This window comes from Bubalus kerabau, chromosome 7 (assembly GCF_029407905.1).
Source record: "Bubalus kerabau isolate K-KA32 ecotype Philippines breed swamp buffalo chromosome 7, PCC_UOA_SB_1v2, whole genome shotgun sequence".
NCBI lineage: Eukaryota > Metazoa > Chordata > Mammalia > Artiodactyla > Bovidae > Bubalus > Bubalus kerabau.
In genome coordinates, this window is record NC_073630.1 from 11,602,532 (window position 1) to 11,621,808 (window position 19,277).

Sequence of the window (19,277 nt, forward strand, 5' to 3'; positions counted from 1 at the left end):
CAGTTTTCATCCTGGGAGTATGCTGAATTCAGAAGAACCAGCAGTAAAATATTGAATTCATAATGCCAGACTTAAAGCTAGACCTTAAGTGATCAAAATGACAAATGGCCACTTTCAGCAACTTTCTCAGTAAACCTGAAATGTTCACAAGAATGCATAACATTTCAAGTGGTTAAAGTAGGGGTTTTTTTCCCCAAAGTAATAACTCCATATAAGACTATGGCTCAAGACCTTTCACAATGGTGTCATCACCAGGATAAGCAAGTATTTCTTCTCTTACCTACAAACACCTTCTTCCCCAAGCCTCATATCCAGTTGATATTGACCATCAGTAGATTATGCTGCTAGAATTAGGAGCAGTCCAGACCAGTTTATCAACCAACCTTAAAAATGCACACACTGTTGGAAAGATATATGCTTTAAGAAATATAACATGCACATGTTTAAAGAAAAAAAAAAGAAGAAGAAAAGAAGAAAAAAAAAAAAAGAACTGTTAAACTGTTGCCACTCTGGTAAAATTTAATAGATATTATTACCAACTGTAATGGCCAGAAAATTCTTAAAGGACCTAAATTAATAGTATTTTCAAATTTATGTTTCATTGCAGGAAAGTGATACAATATAGCAAGAAAATTAAAATAAGTATATTCATCAGACAAAGACTATTTTCCAATAAGGGGCTCTGGGAGGTCAAGTGAGGGCTTCTATCATCATTCCCTCTGTAAGGGCTGTCTACTGCCACTCTTGAATTAGGAACAACTTACCTGGGCACAGAATTCCTCTGAACCAGGGAGTGTGGTATGGAGTGTAGGCCAGGTTTCTTATATTCTGCTGGTCATGTAGGTTTATTCTTGTTGTGTAACCATCAAGTCCCTTGGACAGCAAGGAGATCAAACCAGTCAATCCAAAAGGAAATCAACCCTGAATATTCATTGGAAGGATTGATGCTGAAGCTCCAATCCTTTGGCCACCTGATGTGAAGAAACTACTCATTGGAAAAGACCCTGATTCTGGGAAAGATTGAAGGCAATAGGGGAAGGGAGCAACAGAAGATAAAATGGTTGCATGGCATCACCAATACAATGGACATGAGTTTGTGTAAACTGTGGGAGATCGTGAAGGACGGGGAAGCCTGGCATGTTGCAGTTCATGGGGTCGCAAAGAGTTGGACATGACTTAGAGACTGAACAACAACTATCTCCAATGACATAATTCTCTAGGGGTCTCACTGAGGCTAGGTGGAAATCACTGAACTCCTAGTTATTAACAAACAATACTGACAAGCTGATACAAACCCTCTGGAAACTTATCTCATCCTCAGGATTATAGAACAATGCTACTTATTACCACATGTCATGCCTTACATAGATGTCAGGGACAGGGAGGTAGAGCTTTTACTCTCGCTCAACAACTAAGGCCAGTTCCAAGGCCATTGGAATCAGCTATTATGGGACAAAGTTTTTATAAGAAATTAGTGAGGCTTAGTGACTCACGTGCTTCCTCGCTGGTTCAAAAGGAGAAGGACAAGAGCCCACAGCTGACCTCGCTGGACTCCTTGTCAGGAGATAGTAATTGGCTCTGATGCTTTACTTACTTTAATGTTGTCATCATATTGTATCACTTTTCTGAAATAAAACATAAATTTTTAAACATTATTCTTTTGGGTCCTCGAAGTTTTCTTCTTAAGCATGGAGGCTGCGTGGTGCTGGAGTGGTGCTAGAGCTGTGGCTGTGAGGCGCTGGAGCAGCGGCTCTGCTGGAGTGGCCATGAAGAGATACCCCACGTCCAAGGTCAGGAGCAGCATCTGTGCTTCACTGGAGCGGCCATGAGCAGATATCCCACATCCAAGGTCAGAGAAACCCCAGCAAGACAGTAGGCATTGAGTGGTGGCTGGACGGCACTGGACAAGCTGTGAGGAGATACCCCATGCCCAAGGGCAAAGGAGAAGCCCCAGCAAGATGGTTGGAGGGTTGAATTCCTGTTTAGAATCAAACCCCATTCCCACCAAAGATGCTCAGGGGGCTCAAGCAAACCTTGTGCACACCAGGACCCAGGAAGCCCAAAGAGACTGAGACAGAACTGTGTTTGAGCATCTCCTGTGAAGGTCTGGGTGAGCAGTGGGCTGCCACAGGACAGGGGCTCTGGGTGCAGCAGACTTGGGTACGACATAAGCTCTCTTGGAGGAGATTGCCATTAAACCCACCATAGAGCTGCCAGAACTTACACAGGACTAGGAAATAGACTCTTGGAGGGTACAAACAGAAACTTGTGTGGACCAAGACCCAGGAGAAAGGAGCAGTGACCCCACAAGAGACTGACCCAGACTTGCTGGGAGTGTCCAGGACTCTCCTGTGGAGGCGTGAGTCCAGGGTGGCCTGCTGTGGGGCTGGGGGCAGTGACTGTAGTGATGTGTGCATGGGATCCTTTGAAGGAGGTACCTTTATCTTCATTACCTCCACCAAGTTTCAAGGTGAGGTCGCTCAGCTGTGTCCAACTCTTTGTGACCCCGTTGCCTGTAGCCTATCAGTCTTCTCGGTCCATGGGATTTTCCAGGCAAGAATAATGGAGTGGGTTACCATTTCCTTCTCCAGGAGATCTTCCTGACCCAGGGATTGAACCTGGATTTCCCACATTGTAGGCAGACTCTTCACCATCTGAGCCACTTTAGTCCCAGGTAAATAGCAGGGACTGAACACACTTGAAGAAAGTAGGGAAAACCTCTAAACCATTCAGGTATGACCTAAATCAAATTCCTTATGATTATACAGTGGAAGTGAGAAATAGATTTAAGGGCCTAGATCTGATGAATAGAGTGCCTGATGAACTATGGAATGAGGTTCATGACATTGTACAGGAGACGGGGATCAAGACCATCCCCATGGAAAAGAAATGCAAAAAAGCAAAATGGCTGTCTGGGGAGGCCTTACAAATAGCTGTGAAAAGAAGAGAAGCAAAAAGCAAAGGAGAAAATGAAAGATATAAGCATCTGATGCAGAGTTCCAAAGAATAGCAAGGAGAGATAAGAAAGCCTTCTTCAGCGATCAATGCAAAGAAATAGAGGAAAACAACAGAATGGGAAAGACTAGAGATCTCTTCAAGAAAATTAGAGATACCAAGAGAACATTTCATGCAAAAATGGGCTCGATAAAGGAGAGAAATGGTATGGACCTAACAGAAGCAGAAGATATTAAGAAGAGATGGCAAGAATACACAGAAGAACTGTACAAAAAAGATCTTCACGACCAAGATAATCACGATGGTGTGATCACTGACCTAGAGCCAGACATCCTGGAATGTGAAGTTAAGTGGGCCTTAGAAAGCATCACTATGAACAAAGCTAGTGGAGGTGATGGAATTGCAGTTGAGCTATTTCAAATCCTGAAAGATGATGCTGTGAAAGTGCTGCACTCAATAACCAACAAATTTGGAAAACTCAGCAGTGGCCACAGGACTGGAAAAGGTGTTTTCATTCCAACCCCAAAGAAAGGCAATGCCAAAGAATGCTCAAACTACCACAAAATTGCACTCATCTCACACGCTAGTAAAGTAATGCTCAAAATTCTCCAAGCCAGGCTTCAGCAATATGTGAACTGTGAACTTCCTGATGTTCAAGCTGGTTTTAGAAAAGGCAGAGGAACCAGAGATCAAATTGCCAACATCCACTGGATCATGGCAAAAGCAAGAGAGTTCCAGAAAAACATCTATTTCTGCTTTATTGACTATGCCAAAGCCTTTGACTGTGTGGATCACAATAAACTGTGGAAAATGCTTCAAGAGTTGGGAATACCAGACCACCTGACCTGCCCCTTGAGAAATCTGTATGCAGGTCAGGAAGCAACAGTTAGAACTGAACATGGAACAACAGACTGGTTCCAAATAGGAAAAGGAGTACGTCAATGCTGCATATTGTCACCCTGTTTATTTAACTTATATGCAGAGTACATCATGAGAAACGCTGGACTGGAAGAAGCACAAGCTGGAATCAAGATTACTGGGAGAAATATCAATAACCTCAGATATGCAGATGACACCACCCTTATGGCAGAAAGTGAAGAGGAACTAAAAAGCCTCTTGATGAAAGTGAAAGTGGAGAGTGAAAAAGTTGGCTTAAAGCTCAACATTCAGAAAACGAAGACCATGGCATCTGGTCCTATCACTTCATGGGAAACAGATGGGGAAACAGTGGAAACAGTATCAGACTTTATTTTTTGGGGCTCCAAAATCACTATAGATGGTGACTGCAGCCATGAAATTAAAAGACGCTAACTCCTTGGAAGGAAAGTTATGACCAACCTAGATAGCATATTGAAAAGCAGAGACATGACTTTGCCAACAAAGGTCCTTATAGTCAAGGCTCTGATTTTTCCAGTGGTCATGTATGGATGTGAGAGTTGGACTGTGAAGAAGGCTGAGCACCGAATAATTGATGGTTTTGAACTGTGGTGTTGGAGAAGACTCTTGAGGGTCCCTTGGACTGCAAGGAGATCCAACCAGTCCATTCTGAAGGAGATCAGCCCTGGGATTTCTTTGGAAAGAATGATGCTGAAGCTGAAACTCCAATAGTTTGGCCACCTCATGTGAAGAGTTGACTCATTGGAAAAGACTCTGATGCTGGGAGTGATTGGGGGTAGGAGGAGAAGGGAATGACAGAGGATGAGATGGCTAGATGGCATCACTGACCCGATGGACGTGAGTCTGGGTGAACTCCGGGAGTTGGTGATGGACAGGGAGGCCTGGCGTGCTGCGATTCATGGGGTCACAAATTTCCGACATGACTGAGCAACTGAACTGAACTGAACACATCTTCACCCATCAACAGATAATTGGATTAAAGATTCACTGAGCATGGCCCCACCCAACAGAGCAAGACCCAGTTTCCCTCTTAGTCAGTCTCTCCCACCAGGAACCTTCCATAAGCTTCTTATCAAAGAGGCTTATCAACCCTCCCCATCAAAGGGCAGACAGACTGAAAACAGCAATCACAAAAAGCTAACCAATCTGATCACATGGGCCACAGCCTTGTCTAACTCAATGAAACTGTGAGCCATGCCATGTAGGGCCACCAAAGATGGATGGATGGGCCATGGTGAGAGTTCTGACAAAATGTGGTCCCTTGGTGCCTTGAGAACCCCATGAACAGACTGAAAAGGCAAAAAGATAGGACACTGAAAGATGAACTCCCCAGGTCCATAGGTGCCCAATATGCTACTGGAGATCAGTGGAGGAATAACTCCAGACAGAATGAAGGGACAGAGCCAAGGAAAAACAACACCCAGCTGTGGATGTGACTGGTGATAGAAGCAAAGCCCAATGCTACAAAGAGCAATATTGCATAGGAACCTGGAATGTTAGGTCCATGAATCAAGGCAAATTGGAAGTGGTCAAATGGAAGATGGCAAGAGTGAACATTGACATTTTAGGAATCAGCGAACTAAAATGGACTGGAATGGGTGATTTAACTCAGATGACCATTATATCTACTACTGTGGGCAAGAATCCCTTAGAAAAAATGGAATAGCCATCATAGTCAACAGAAGAGTCTGAAATGCAGTACTTGGATGCATCCCAAAATGACAGAATGATTTCTGTTCGTTTCCAAGGCAACCCATTCAATATCACAGTAATCCAAGTCTATTCCCTGACCAGTAATGCTGAAGAAGCTGAAGTTGAACGGTTCTATGAAGACCTACAAGACAAGACCTTCTAGAACTAACACCCAAAAAAGATGTTCTTTTCATTGTAGGGGACTGGAATGCAAAGGTAGAAAGACAAGAAACACCTGGGGCAACAGGCAAATTTGGCTTTGGAATACAGATTGAAACTGGGCAAAGGCTAATAGAGTTTTGCCAACAGAATATACTGGTCATAGTAAACAACATCTTCCAACAACACAAGAGAAGACTCTACACATAGACATCACTAGATGGTCAATACCAAAATCAGACTGATTATATTCTTTACAGCCAAAGATGGAGAAGCTCTATACAGTCAGCAAAAACAAGATTGGGAGCTGACTGTGGCTCAGATCATAACTCCTTATTGCCATATTTAGACTTAAATTGAAGAAAGTAGGGAAAACCACTAGACCATTCAGGTATGACCTAAATCAAACCCCTTATGATTATACAGTAGAAGTGACAATAGATTCAAGGGATTAGATCTGATAGACACAGTGCCTGATGAACTATGGACAGGGGTTCATGACATTGTACAGGAGACAGGGATCAAGATTATTTCCAAGAAAAAGAAACACAAAAAAGCAAAATGGCTGTCTGAGGAGGCCTTACAAATAGCAGTGTATAGAAGAAAAGGGAAAGGTAAACGAGAAAAGGAAAGATACACCCATTTGAATGCAGAGTCCCAAAGAATAGCAAGGGGAGATAAGAAAGCCTTCTTCAGTGATCAGTGCAAAGAAATAGAGGGAAACAATAGAATGGAAAAGACTAGAGATATCTTCAAGAAAATTAGAGATACCAAGGGAACTTTTCATGCAAAGATGGACTCAATAAAAGACAGAAATGATATGGACCTAACAGAAGATATTATGAAGAGGTGGCAAGAATACACAGAAGAACTGAACAAAAAAAGATCTTCATGACCCAGATAATCTCGATGATGTGATCACTCATCTAGAGCCAGACATCCTGGAGTGAGAAGTCTAGTGGGCCTTAGTAAGCATCACTATGAAGAAAGCTAGTGGAGGTGATGGAATTCCAGTTGAGCTACTTCTAATCCTAAAAGATGATGCTGTGAAAGTGTGGCCCTCAATATGCCTGCAAATTTGGAAAACTCACCAGTGACCACAGGACTGGAAAAAGTCAGTTTTTATTCCAATCTCAAAGAAAGGCAATGCCAAAGAATGCTCAAAAATTGCACAATTGCACTCATCTCACATGCTAGTAAAGTAATGCTCAAAATTCTCCAAGTCAGGCTTCAACAGTATGTGAACCATGAAATTCCAAATGTTCAAGCTGGTTTTAGAAAAGGCAGAGGAACCAGAGATCAAACTGCCAACATATGTTAGAGTATCAAAAAAGCAAGAGAGTTCCAGAAAACATCTATTTCTGCTTTATTGACTATGCCAAAGCCTTTGACTTGTGTGGATCATCACAAACTGTGGAAAATTCTCAAAGAGATGGGAATACCAGACCATCTGACCTGCCTTTTGAGAAATCTGTATGCAGGTCAGGAAGCAACAGTTAGAACTGGACATGGAACAACAGACTGGTTCCAAATAGGGAAAGGAGTACATCAAGGCTTCATATTGTCACCCTGCTTATTTAACTTATGTGCATTGTAAGTACATCATGATAAACACTGGGCTGGATGAAGCACAACCTGGAATCAAGATTGCCATGAGAAATATCAATAACCTCAGATAAGCAGATGACACCACCCTTATGGCAGAAAGTGAAGAAGAACTAAAGAGCCTCTTGATGAAAGTGAAAGAGGAGAGAGAAAAGGTTGGCATAAAGCTCAACATTCAGAAAACTAAGATCATGGCATCTGGCCTCATCACTTCATGACAAACAGATGGGGAACAGTGGAAATAGGCACAGACTTTTTGGGGGAGGACTCCAAAATACCACAGATAGTGACCATAGCCATGAAATGAAAAGACACTTACTCCTTGGAAGAAAAACTATGGCCAACCTAGACAGCATATTAAGAAGCAGAAACATTACTTTGCCAGCAAAGGTCCATTTAGTCAAGGCTATGGTTCTTCCAGCAGTCATGTATGAATGTGAGATTTAGACTATAAAGAAAGCTGAGTGCTGAAGAATTGATTCTTTTGAACACCGAAGAATTGATGTGGTGTTGGAGAAGACTCTTAAGAGTCTCTTTGATGGCAAGAAGGTCCAGTCAGTCCATCCTAAAGCAAATCAGTCCTTAATTTTCACTGTAAGGACTGATGTTGAAGCTGAAACTCCAATATTTTGGCCACCTGATGTGAAGAATGGACTCATTGGAAAAGACCCTAATGCTGGGAAAGATTGAAGGCAGGAGAAGGGTCTGACAGAAGATGAGATGTTTGCATGGCATCATTGACTCAATGGACAGGAGTCCGAGTAAACTCCAGGAGTTGGTGATGGACAGGGAGGCCTGGCTTGCTGCAGTCCATGGCGTCACAAAGAGTCAAACACAACTGAGAGACTGAATTGAAGTTTTATTTAGCAATTAAACTCTAACTGCCACTATCAATGCATTCTCAAATTTACTCTATAGATAGTTCCTCATTCTGCCTATTAATAGATTCAGTTCTTATTACATCATAAATAAAATCAGCATAATTTAAAAAGTGAAAAACAACTTTAGAGCAGAACCTCATGCCTTTTTCTTACTTCATGTCCACCATCCACACAATCAATGTTCCAAAGATTAAAAAAGACAGTAACTTGATTCCTAAGCTACTGGGAAACATACCTGGCCATTTCCTTTCTATGCATGCCTCCTAGTACAAACTTTTCTTTGTCCACAGCCTCCTCACATGAACCACTTTATGCCTGTTTATAGTCACACCTTGGCCTTATGTAATTGGATTAGAAGTGGATTCATGACATCTGTCCAGGTTCTCAGCATTTTTCTTCAGGGAATTTTAGAGACAACTGGTTAGACAGCTATCCTTGGGGAACTGAACGGGAAGGTCAGTCTCATTTTCCTGTTGAGGTAACTGATTAGCCATGGCCAAGCAGGTTGGGTGAGCCAAGAAGCCAGTTTACAGAGAGAGAAGTGAAAAACCAAAGAAAAAGTCATTTGGTCCTAGAGAGGGGATGAGTGATAGACCATAGTTCCCAGCGACTTTCTCAAATCCATGGGCCTGCTTATGACTCTCATTATTAAGCTATACAAAATTATCCTACATATCTAAATTCTACTTTACAGAGGGTAGCCAGATGGATTATTAAAATAATATTCTTAGCAGAAACACCAGAATCTCTTTAATGAATTCCTACTCATTCTTGAAAACCCAACTCAAACTTGACTTTTGTTGGGAAGCTTATTCTGATTTGCATACTTTCTTTCCTATTGTTTTCCCTATTTTTAATTATGGCCTCCTCTATATTATTCTCTATAGTTTATATGTGCTCATACTTATCATACATTGTTGCATAGAACATGGTATTTTATAATTATTTATTTAATAGGTTGTTGTCTGTGACGTTCCCTTATTCCCAAATTTTGGCAAAGACCCCAAACTGAGGAATGAACAGTAAAGAATCCACATTCTAGAAGAGATTCACCAACAACTGGGGTTAGATATTTTTCTCTGGAATTCACTTAAAGATAAAACTATTTAATTCTATATTATGAAGATAAAGAGCAAAACTAATACAGTTATGTAAAGTTTAAAAATAAAATAAAATTAAAAAAAAAAAAAAAAGAGAGAGGTCTGGATAGCTAAGTTGGATCTGGTTCTAAGAAAATTACTCACAGAGTTAAGGTGTCCAGCACAAGAGACTGTGTCTGTTGCCTTGGTTGGATGGTTGCTGAGCTACAGGATATATAAAAGTTTTTGGTGTGGTCACAAAACTGACATGGATCCATTTGTTAAAAGGGGGGTGTAGACATTGTTAATCAATCAGTCGTGTCTGACTCTTTACAACCCCCGAACTGTAGCCCTCCAGGCTTCTCTGTCCATGGATTCTCCAACTAAGAATACTGGAGTGGGTAGTCATTTCCTTCTCCAGGATATCTTCCTGACCCAGGGATCAAACCCAAGCCTTGTGCATTGCAAGCAGACTCTTAACCATCTGAATCACCTACACATAGTGACTAGGGCCAGTTTCTGATTTAGAGATTTCTGATGATGGAAGCCACATGTCACCTAAAGTCCTTGAAAGGACAGAGATGGTATGTGCCTGAGAAGACTTGGATAAGTGTCTCTCCACTACAGTCCCCTGCAGCCCTGGAGCAAGGAGATCACACCCGATACTTCCTATACCTCCAATGAAGGAGGATAGAGCTTGGAGGAGAGAGGTGTAGAGCTCCTGGGAGACTCACTACTGAAGCACATGGAATAGGGCTATGTGAGGGATGATGCCTCTGCTCCATAAGGGACAAGAGACTAGGAGAAAGTGATACTGCCCACACACCATGCACAGAGCCACATATCGGCAAAGTGAAGTGAAGTGAAAGTCACTCAGTCATGTCCAGCTCTTTGTGACCCTGTGGATAGGCCAGAAAAGTGGAGTGGGTAGACTTTTCCTTCTCCTGGGGATCTTCCCAATGCAGGGATTGAAGCCAGGTCTCCCACATTGCAGGTGGACTCTTTACCAGCTTTACCACCAGTATCAGCAAAGGCTACCATTAGTTGATAGAACTGGAAGAAAACAAATGGATCAAGGATGTGCTCACACCATGTACAGGCAACCGGTGCCTACGTTCATCTCTACAGACTCCAAAGGAGGGGAGAGAGGTCTCTCCAGAGACATAGTCCTCCCTCTTCTTACCGCAGCTCTTTGGAGTGACATGTCCAGCCTAATGTGAGGTAAGAGAAAGTTTGAAGTGGTTTTGCTGCTGAAGCTTTAACATCTCCTGAAAAAAGTAAAAGTATTTGTCACTCAGTCCTGTCTGACTCTTTGCAACACCATGGACTGTAGCCCAACAGGTTCCTTTGTCCAAGTGATTCTTCAGGCAAGAATACTGGAGTGGATAGCCATTCCCTTCTCCAGGGAATTTTCCTTACCCAGAGACAAAACCCAGTTCTCCCACATTGCAGGCAGATGCTTCACCCCATCTGAGGCACCTAATATATCCTAGACTGAATTTAATAATTGAAATATGTCAGAAAGTTCTGATCTGGTACCAAAAAGAGAAAATAAACATAGTAAGGTTAAAGGCAATAAAGAACACTGTAAAGCTTCACATTTCTATGCAATCAAGGTGAGGTTGAATTTGCTTTTCTCTCTGGAGCCAAGATTCCTTGAGCAGAGCGTGGCCCATTCAGGTCAGTAATTACAGTTCCTTGCCTACAACTCAAAATCTAGAACTATCTCCAATAAATGTGGAGTTGCTGTTGTTTAGTCACTCAGTTACGTACAACTCTGTGACCCCCATGGACTGCAGCATGCTAGGCTTCCCTGTCCATCACCATCTCCCAGAACTTACTCAAACTCATGTCCACTGAGTCAGTGATGCCATCCAACATCTCATCCTCTGTCATCCCCTTTTCCTCCTGCCTTCAATCTTTCCCAGCATCAGGGTCCTTTCCAAGGAGTCCATTCTTCACATCATGTGGCCAAAATATTGGAGCTTCAGCTTTAGTATCAGTCCTTCCAATGAACATTCAGGATTGATTTCCTTTAGGATTGATTGGTTTGATCTCCTTTTAGTCCAAAGGACTCTCAAGAGTCTTCTCCAACACCACAGATCAAAACCATTAATTCTGCTTTCAGCATTCTTTATAGCCCAACTCTCACATCCATACATGACTACTGGAAAAACCAAAGCTTTGACTAGACAGATCTTTGTCTCCCACATTGCAAGCAGATTCTTTACGGGCGAGATAGCCTCCCCCAAATTGTCCCTCAGAGAAACAATGGCACATCTTCCAGGATTCAATTAAATTGTCCTTTCTTTCATGAAGCTGTTCTTTTCTCTGTGCACCCTGATGTTTGATCACATCGTCTTTTGTGCCCTTACTGTACCTTGAATCTAATTATAGCATCTTCTTTTAACACTTGTGCCCTTATTTGGTTACACTGCTGTTTTGTTTCTTTTTTTTTTTTTTTTTTTCCAGTTTCTCTGGCTCCAAGTATTACCAGGGCATTGCTCAACTGATACAGAGTAGGTGGTCAATAATAGTTTGTTGTTAGAGTAAATTAACATACTTAAAAGAAGATAAAAAACCATATGGCTATACCCAGTAATCAGAGGATAATACACTTGGACTATCCCTTGGACTGAAAGGAGATTAAACCAGTCAATCCAAAAGCAAATCAATCCTGAATACTCATTGGAAGGATTGAAGCTGAAGCTCCAATACTTAGGCCACCTGATACAAAGAGCTGCCTCATTGGAAAAGATCTTAATGCTGGGAAAGATTGAGGGCAAAAGAAGTGGGCAGCAGAGGATGAGATGGTTGGATGGCATCACTGATTCAATCACAAATTTGAGCAAATTCCAGGAGACAGTGAAGGACAGGGAAGCCTGGCGTGCTGCAGTCCGTGTCTTGCAAAGAGTGAGATGCGACTTAACGACTGAACAACAATCACTGATAACAAAACTTTAGTTGTAGATATAACTATTCAAAATTTGATAATCATCATTAAATGCCTATTCACTGCCAAACATGGTGTTGAAAATTAGGTGGGCAAAAATGTTTAAGACACAGTCCATGATTTTGATGCACTCAGATTTTATAACAGACAAATCAGAGTATGAGGTCAATCTTATTTCTCTTAATAGAAAGATTCATATTGTGAGTGAAGTCTTTGCATATACAAAATATAGAATTCAAACTAAATAATGAAGGCAATGAAAAGAGCAATTATATAATTTGTTATTCAAACCAGACACTTATAAGAGCAAAAGGAACACTACAAATAATCACATTAGGACAATGGATTGTAAAACTGGACTGCATTTGGATCAACATTTTGGGATAATTATTTTACAGATAGAGATAATGATAAAGAGTTCAAACAAAGGAGAAATGTAATCAATGTAATCTGATTCATTTTGCTTAAAGAGCATACTCTGATATTATCCTGTAGATGTTTAGAAGGGATGAAAACAACATTCAGAGAAATCAGTTAGGAAGTTGTAATTGTTTAGAAAGAAATTATGAGAGTTAAAGAGAAGATACTGACAGTGAGAATGTATAGGGAGAAAATAGATTTAAGAAATTCAGGAGATCCCATGGATATGACTTAAGGAGAGGGAGAAGTCAAATGACTTTCTGATTTCTGTGTTGAAAGGATAGAAGGATGTTAAGAGACTTCAATGAGAAGATGTCTCCAAGATATATTTGATATGCTCTTAAGTTAATGAACTCTTTATTTAAAAGAAAGAGTAAATGAGGCAAATCTATTTTGCTACTGAAAGTGTGATTTGAACTAATCTGAATAAAGCATGCTATTTATAATAGTTATACAAAATATAAATGTTTGCCTCTGGAAAACATATTTATCAGTTTCAAAATAAATGTGAATTTTATAATTTCTTCTTAAAAACCTTTCCTGATCTGTGAAATTGGCCTTAGCATTCACAAGCCACTGTGCATACTGTTGTTATTATGTCTATGACCATCGGGGTGCACATTCTTAGAATGCAGGGATATTAGCCTGTTATTCTTCTTACCCAGTACTTTGTCAAATACCCAGAAGGCATTAGGTACTCAATAAATATTTGTGTCTTGAAGTAAGTATTGTGTATATACTAATTTTTGTAGAAAAAAAGGCATTTCAAAGTTTTAAATTAGAACGCTCATTTCATTGTGTGTCTATTATTTGCTACATACTGGTTTGGAGCAAAGATCTGTTTAGAATCTAAGGTCAAAGGCAGTCAATTAAGAATTATGTAATATAAGGGGTAGAAGTAATTAATTTTAAAATAAATAAAGCAGAAGAATGGATTGGAGAGTTCTTGGAGGGAGACGAGTGGCCATTTTTGATGAGTGGTCATAGAAAGACTCCCAAGAAATGATATCTAAGAAAAAGATCTTCAGAAGAGACAGTGTGAAGATGTAAAAATATGAATACCATTCTAGGCAGAAGGAATAGTGTTTACAGTGCTGAGACGGAGACTCTTACACAGACATCGTCTTTGGCACTTGGAGCTTCTCTGGGTTCTCTGGTAGTGCTGGAGGCTCCAGCTGTTTGAATGGGAAGTAGAAGAGGCCTGTGTTGGTGAGTACATTTGGATGCACATATAAAACAGAGCAGGCTGAGGGCTGTGGAGAAAAAAATTCTGTGACAGAAAGGAGACTAGGGCCCAGGGGACACAGGGGTGAGAAGAGAGACCGATGGGAGAAAACAGGCTGATTCTAGGTGTACATTAGAGTTCAGGGATGAGCACCTCCCTAAATACAGAACACAACAGAGGAAATACCTTGTGAAAAAAATGTTCAACTTTATTTTTTCATTTTGATATTTGGCAAAACTAATACAATTATGTACAGTTTTAAAAATAAAATAAAATTTAAAATAAATAAATAAATAAACATATAGTTTGATCTGATTTCTATAAGCAGAAACATCTGAAAATGAGGAAAGTATCAATATCAGATTTCTCTTTTCCCCCTACATGATGCTAAGTACAGTGCTTTGGTTGGTTTTCCTCAAAACAGTGGTTTTCAGTCAGCCCCAGAGTGAGGCCCAAGAATGTGCATTTCTAGCTCCTTCCTCAGGTGATGCTAATGCTGCTGGCCCAGGAAGGATACATGGAGAATCACAGAACTAAGCTGGCTGAAACGTCCAAAGCGCTGAGTCAAGGAAACACAAATTATTGAAAATTTTACTATTTTAATTTCAATTTCTTTTAGCAACTTAGACTACAAAAATGAATTTTTCTTTATATTAATTCTGTGGGTGTACATGCATGTTCAGTCCCTCAGTCATGTCCAACTTTTTGCGACCCCATGGTAGCCTGCCAAGCGACTCTGTCCATGGGATTTCCCAGGAAAGAATACGGGAGTAGGTTGCCATTTCCTTCTTCAGGGGATCTTCCCAACCCAGGGATCGAAACTGAGTCTCCTGCATCTCCTGTATTAGCTGACAGATTCTTTAACACTGCTATCTGGAAAGCCCATCTTGTGGATAAGTAAGTTATAAACATATCACTATGATTGCCTCACTCAAATGAAAGTAAAGATAGCTAACACCAATATGACTTAGACAGTGACCTAAGGGCTTTAAATTAACCTCATTCAGTCCTCTGTATTGGGTATTAATAATAATAATATTTGCTTTGCAGATAAGGAAACAGAGTAACAAAGCCATAGGTTAGTGCAATGGACCCTGTGGGTGGATCCAGAGTTTTGTTCTTGTGCATGCACTCTTTTCTGCTGCTTTAGGCAAAGAAGCTGACAACATTTTTACAAAGAGGTCATTGACATATCCTGGAGCAACTCTTCCTCTTTTTCCAGGGTGAATGTCCCCAGCTTTGAAATATCAGGGGGTTTTGGCAGTATCACAGGGTAAAAGCATGTTGTTAATCCAATAAAAAACACATTGAGCTGCTGTGCATATTTATACATTTAGACAGCACTGAGTATTTTACTTTTTTGGCCCACAATTTGTTCTGTGGACAATAATAGAGCCTCGTGTAATTGCATGTTTATAGGGTCTGTGGAAGGATCCCAAATAGGGAAGTGGGGAGCTGTATTTCAGGAATGCAGGCATGACGATGCTCCAAATACCAGTTTGAAGGCTAAATCCTCTCATGGGACAGGGGAGTTTTGTGGCTGAAATCAATCATAAAACAGAGGTTATCTGAAGCAGAGAAGAAGTAATATTGAGATTTTTCAGAGTGGTTTTTACTTAGGAACCTTTTCACATGTAGCATTCTCAAATGACACAAGAAGTGAATGTGTACAAATGAGGTATTTGTACACATTCAGTTTCCCCCTCAGTTAGTCTCTCCGATCAGGAACCTTCCATAAGCCTCTTATCCTTCTCCGTCAGAGGGCAGACAGACAAAAACTACAATCACAGAAAACTAATCAGTCTTATCACATGGACCACAGCCTTATCTAACTCAATGAAAATATGAGCCATGTCATTAAGGCCACACAAGACGCACGGGTCATGGTGGAAAGTCCTGACAAAAAATGGTCCACTGGAGAAGGGAATGGCAAACCACTTCAGTGTTCTTGCCTTGAGAACCCCATGAACAGTATGAAAGGGCAAAAAGATAGGACACTGAAAGATGAACTCCCCAGGTCCATAGGTGCCCAATATGTTACTGAAGATCAGTGGAGAAATAACTCCAGAAAGAATGAAGCGACAGAGCCAAAACAAAAGCAACACCCAGTTGTGGATGTGCCTGGTGATAGAAGCAAAGTCCAATGCTGTAAAGAGCAATATTGCATAGGAACCTGGAATGTTAGGTTCATGAATCTAGGCAAGTCAGAAGCGGTGAAACAGGAGATGGCAAGAGTGAACGTTGACATATTAGGAATTAGCAAACTAAAATGGACTGGAATGGATGATTTAAGTCAGATGACCATTATATCTACTACTGTGGGCAAGAATCCCTTAGAAGAAATGGAGTAGCCATCATAGTCAACAAAAAAGTCTGAAATGCAGTACTTGGATGCAATCTCAAAATGACAGAATGATTTCTGTTTATTTCCAAGGCAAACCATTCAATACTATAATAATCCAAGTCTATGCCCTAACCAATAATGCAGAAGAAGCTGAAGCTGAACGGTTCTATGAAGACCTGTAAGACCTTCTAGAACTAACACACAAAAAAGATGTCTTTTTCATTATAGGGGACTGGAATGCAAAAGTAGGAAGTCAAGAAATACCTGGAGTAATGGGCAAACTTGGCTTTGGAGTACAGAATGAAGCAGGGCAAAGGCTAATAGAGTTTTGCCAATAGAGTTTTGCTATGACCAGAGAATGCAGGGTCATAGCAAACACCCTCTTCCAACAACACAAGAGAAGGCTCTACACATGGACATCACCAGATGGTCAATACCAAAACCAGATTGATTATATTCTTTACACCCAAAGATGGAGAAGCTCTATACAGTCAGCAAAAACAAGACTGGGAGCTGACTGTGGTTCAGATAATGAACTCCTTATTGCCAAATTCAGACTTAAATTGAAGAAAGTAGGGAAAACCATTAGACCATTCAGATATGACTTAAATCAAATTCCTTACAATTATACAGTGAAAGTAAGAAATAGATTCCAGGGATTAGATCTGATAGAGTGCCTGATGAACTATGAAATAAAGTTGGTGACATTGTACAGAGGTAGAGATCAAGACCATCCCCAAGAAAAGTAATGCAAAAGGGCAAAATGGCTGTCTGAGGAGGCCTGACAAACAGCTATGAAAAGAAGAGAAGTGAAAGGCAAAGGAGAAAAGGAAAGATATACCCATTTGAATGCAGAGTTCCAAAGAATAGCAAGGAGAGATAAGAAAGCCTTCCTCAGTGATCAATGCAAAGAAATAGAGGAAAACAATAGAATGGGAAAGACTAGAGATCTCTTCAAGAAAATTAGAGATACCAAGAGAACATTTCATGCAAAGATGGACTCAATAAAGGACAGAAATGGTATGGGCCTTGTAGAAGCAGAAGATATTATGAAGAAATGGCAAGAATACACAGAAGAACTATGCAAAAAAGATCTTCATGACCCAGATATTCTCGATGATGTGATCACTCACCTAGAGCCAGACATCCTGGAATGTGAAGTCCAGTGGGCCTTAGGAAGCATTACTATGAACAAGGCTAGTGGAGGTGATGGAATTTCAGTTGAGTTACTTCTAATCCTAAAAGATAATGCTGTGAAAGTGCTGCCCTCAATATGCCAGCAAATTTGGAAAACTCAGCAGTGGCCACAGGACTGCAAAAGGTCGTTTTCATTCCAATCCCAAAGAAAGGCTATGCCAAAGAATGCTCAAACTACAGCACAATTGCACTCATCTCACATGCTAGCAAAGTAATGCTCAAAATTCTCCAAGTCAGGCTTCAGCAATACATGAACCATGAAATTCCAAATGTTCAAGCTGGCTTTAGAAAAGGCAGAGGAACCAAAGATCAAATTGCCAACATCTGCTGGATCATGGAAAAAGCAAGAGAGTTCCAGAAAAACATCTACTTCTGCTTTATTGACTATGCCAAAGCCTTTGACTGTGTGGATCACAACAAACTGTGGAAAATTCTGAAAGAGATGGGAATACCAGACCACCTGACCTACCTCTTGAGAAATCTGTATGCAGGTCAGGAAACAATAGTTAGAACTGGACATGGAACAACAGACTGGTTCCAAATAGGGAAAGGAGTACATCAAGGCTGTATATTGTCACCCTGCTTACTACCTTATATGAAGAGTACATCATGAGAAATGCTGGGCTGGATGAAGCACAACCTAGAATCACGATGCCAGGAGAAATATCAATAACCTCAGATATGCAGATGAGATCACCCTAATGGCAGAAAGGAAAGAGGAACTAAAGAGCCTCTTAAAGTGAAAGAGGAGAGTGAAAAAGTTGGCATAAAGCTCAACATTCAGAAAACTAAGATCATGGCATCTGGTCCCATCATTTCATGGCAAATAGATGGGGAAACAGTGGAAACTTTGACAGACTTTTTTGTGGAGGGCTCCAAAATCACTGCAGATGGTGACTGCAGCCATGAAATTAAAAGACACTTGCTCATTGGAAGAAAAGTTATGATCAACCTAGACAGCATATAAAGAAGCAGAGACATTACTTTGCCAACAAAGTTCTATCTAGACAAAGCTATGCTTTTTCTGGTGGTTATGTATGCATGTGAGTGTTGGACTATAAAGAAAGCTGTGTGCCAAAGAATTGATGCTTTTGAACTGTGTTGTTGGAGAAGACTCTTGAGAGTCCCTTGGACTGCAAGGAGATCCAGCCAGTCCATACTAAAGAAAATCAGTCCTGAATATTCACTGGAAGGATTAATGTTGAAGCTGAAGCTCCAATTCCTGTTGCCCATCTGATGCAAATAACTGATTCGTTTGAAAAGACCCTGACGCTGGGAAAGATAGAAGGCAGGAGGAGAAGGGGATGATAGAGGATGAAATGTTTGGATGGCATCACTGACTCAATGGACATGAGTTTTAGCAAACTCTGGAAGTCGGTGATGGACTGGGAGGCCTGGTGTGCTGCAGTCCATGGTGTCTCAAAGAGTCAGACAGGACTGAGTGACTGAATTGAACTGAACTCAGGTATTTGAACCTTCAGACAGGTAATAAAGAAGTTAAAAATTATGATGTAAGTGAGCCAAATTTAAGCATTATTCATAAGGTTATCAGAAGAGAACATGGATTGGAAAGTCTGAGGATGAAAGAAATACTCTTCATCACATAGATACTGCTATGACAGTCAGTTTGGATAACTGGGACCAAGGTGTAGTAGGCAGGTGCAAGGACAAGCAAATGAAATTTTTTTTTTTTTTTTTTTTGCAAATGAACTTTCTAAATTTCATTTCGATGGCTGAAGGAAAAGGTAGCCATTTCTATTATTAGGGTCTGTTTTCCCACATTTCTTGAATTTCCATAAAGAGAGATATCCCCTAAATTCTCCAGAATTTTTTCCCTAACACCTTACTCTGCTCTAGGGCATTAAGGTAA

General features: G+C 40.7%; 1 long non-coding RNA gene across 1 annotated transcript; it reads right to left on the minus strand.

Moving 5' to 3' along the window:
- Nucleotides 1-506: 506 nt before the first annotated feature.
- Nucleotides 507-4,786, minus strand: LOC129657458 (uncharacterized). Its single transcript, XR_008716740.1, has 3 exons — nt 4,681-4,786; nt 1,494-1,625; nt 507-873 (listed from the first exon to the last, which is right to left on the minus strand). It is a non-coding gene; the product is annotated as an uncharacterized LOC129657458 (long non-coding RNA).
- Between the last annotated feature and the right edge of the window lie 14,491 nt (nt 4,787-19,277).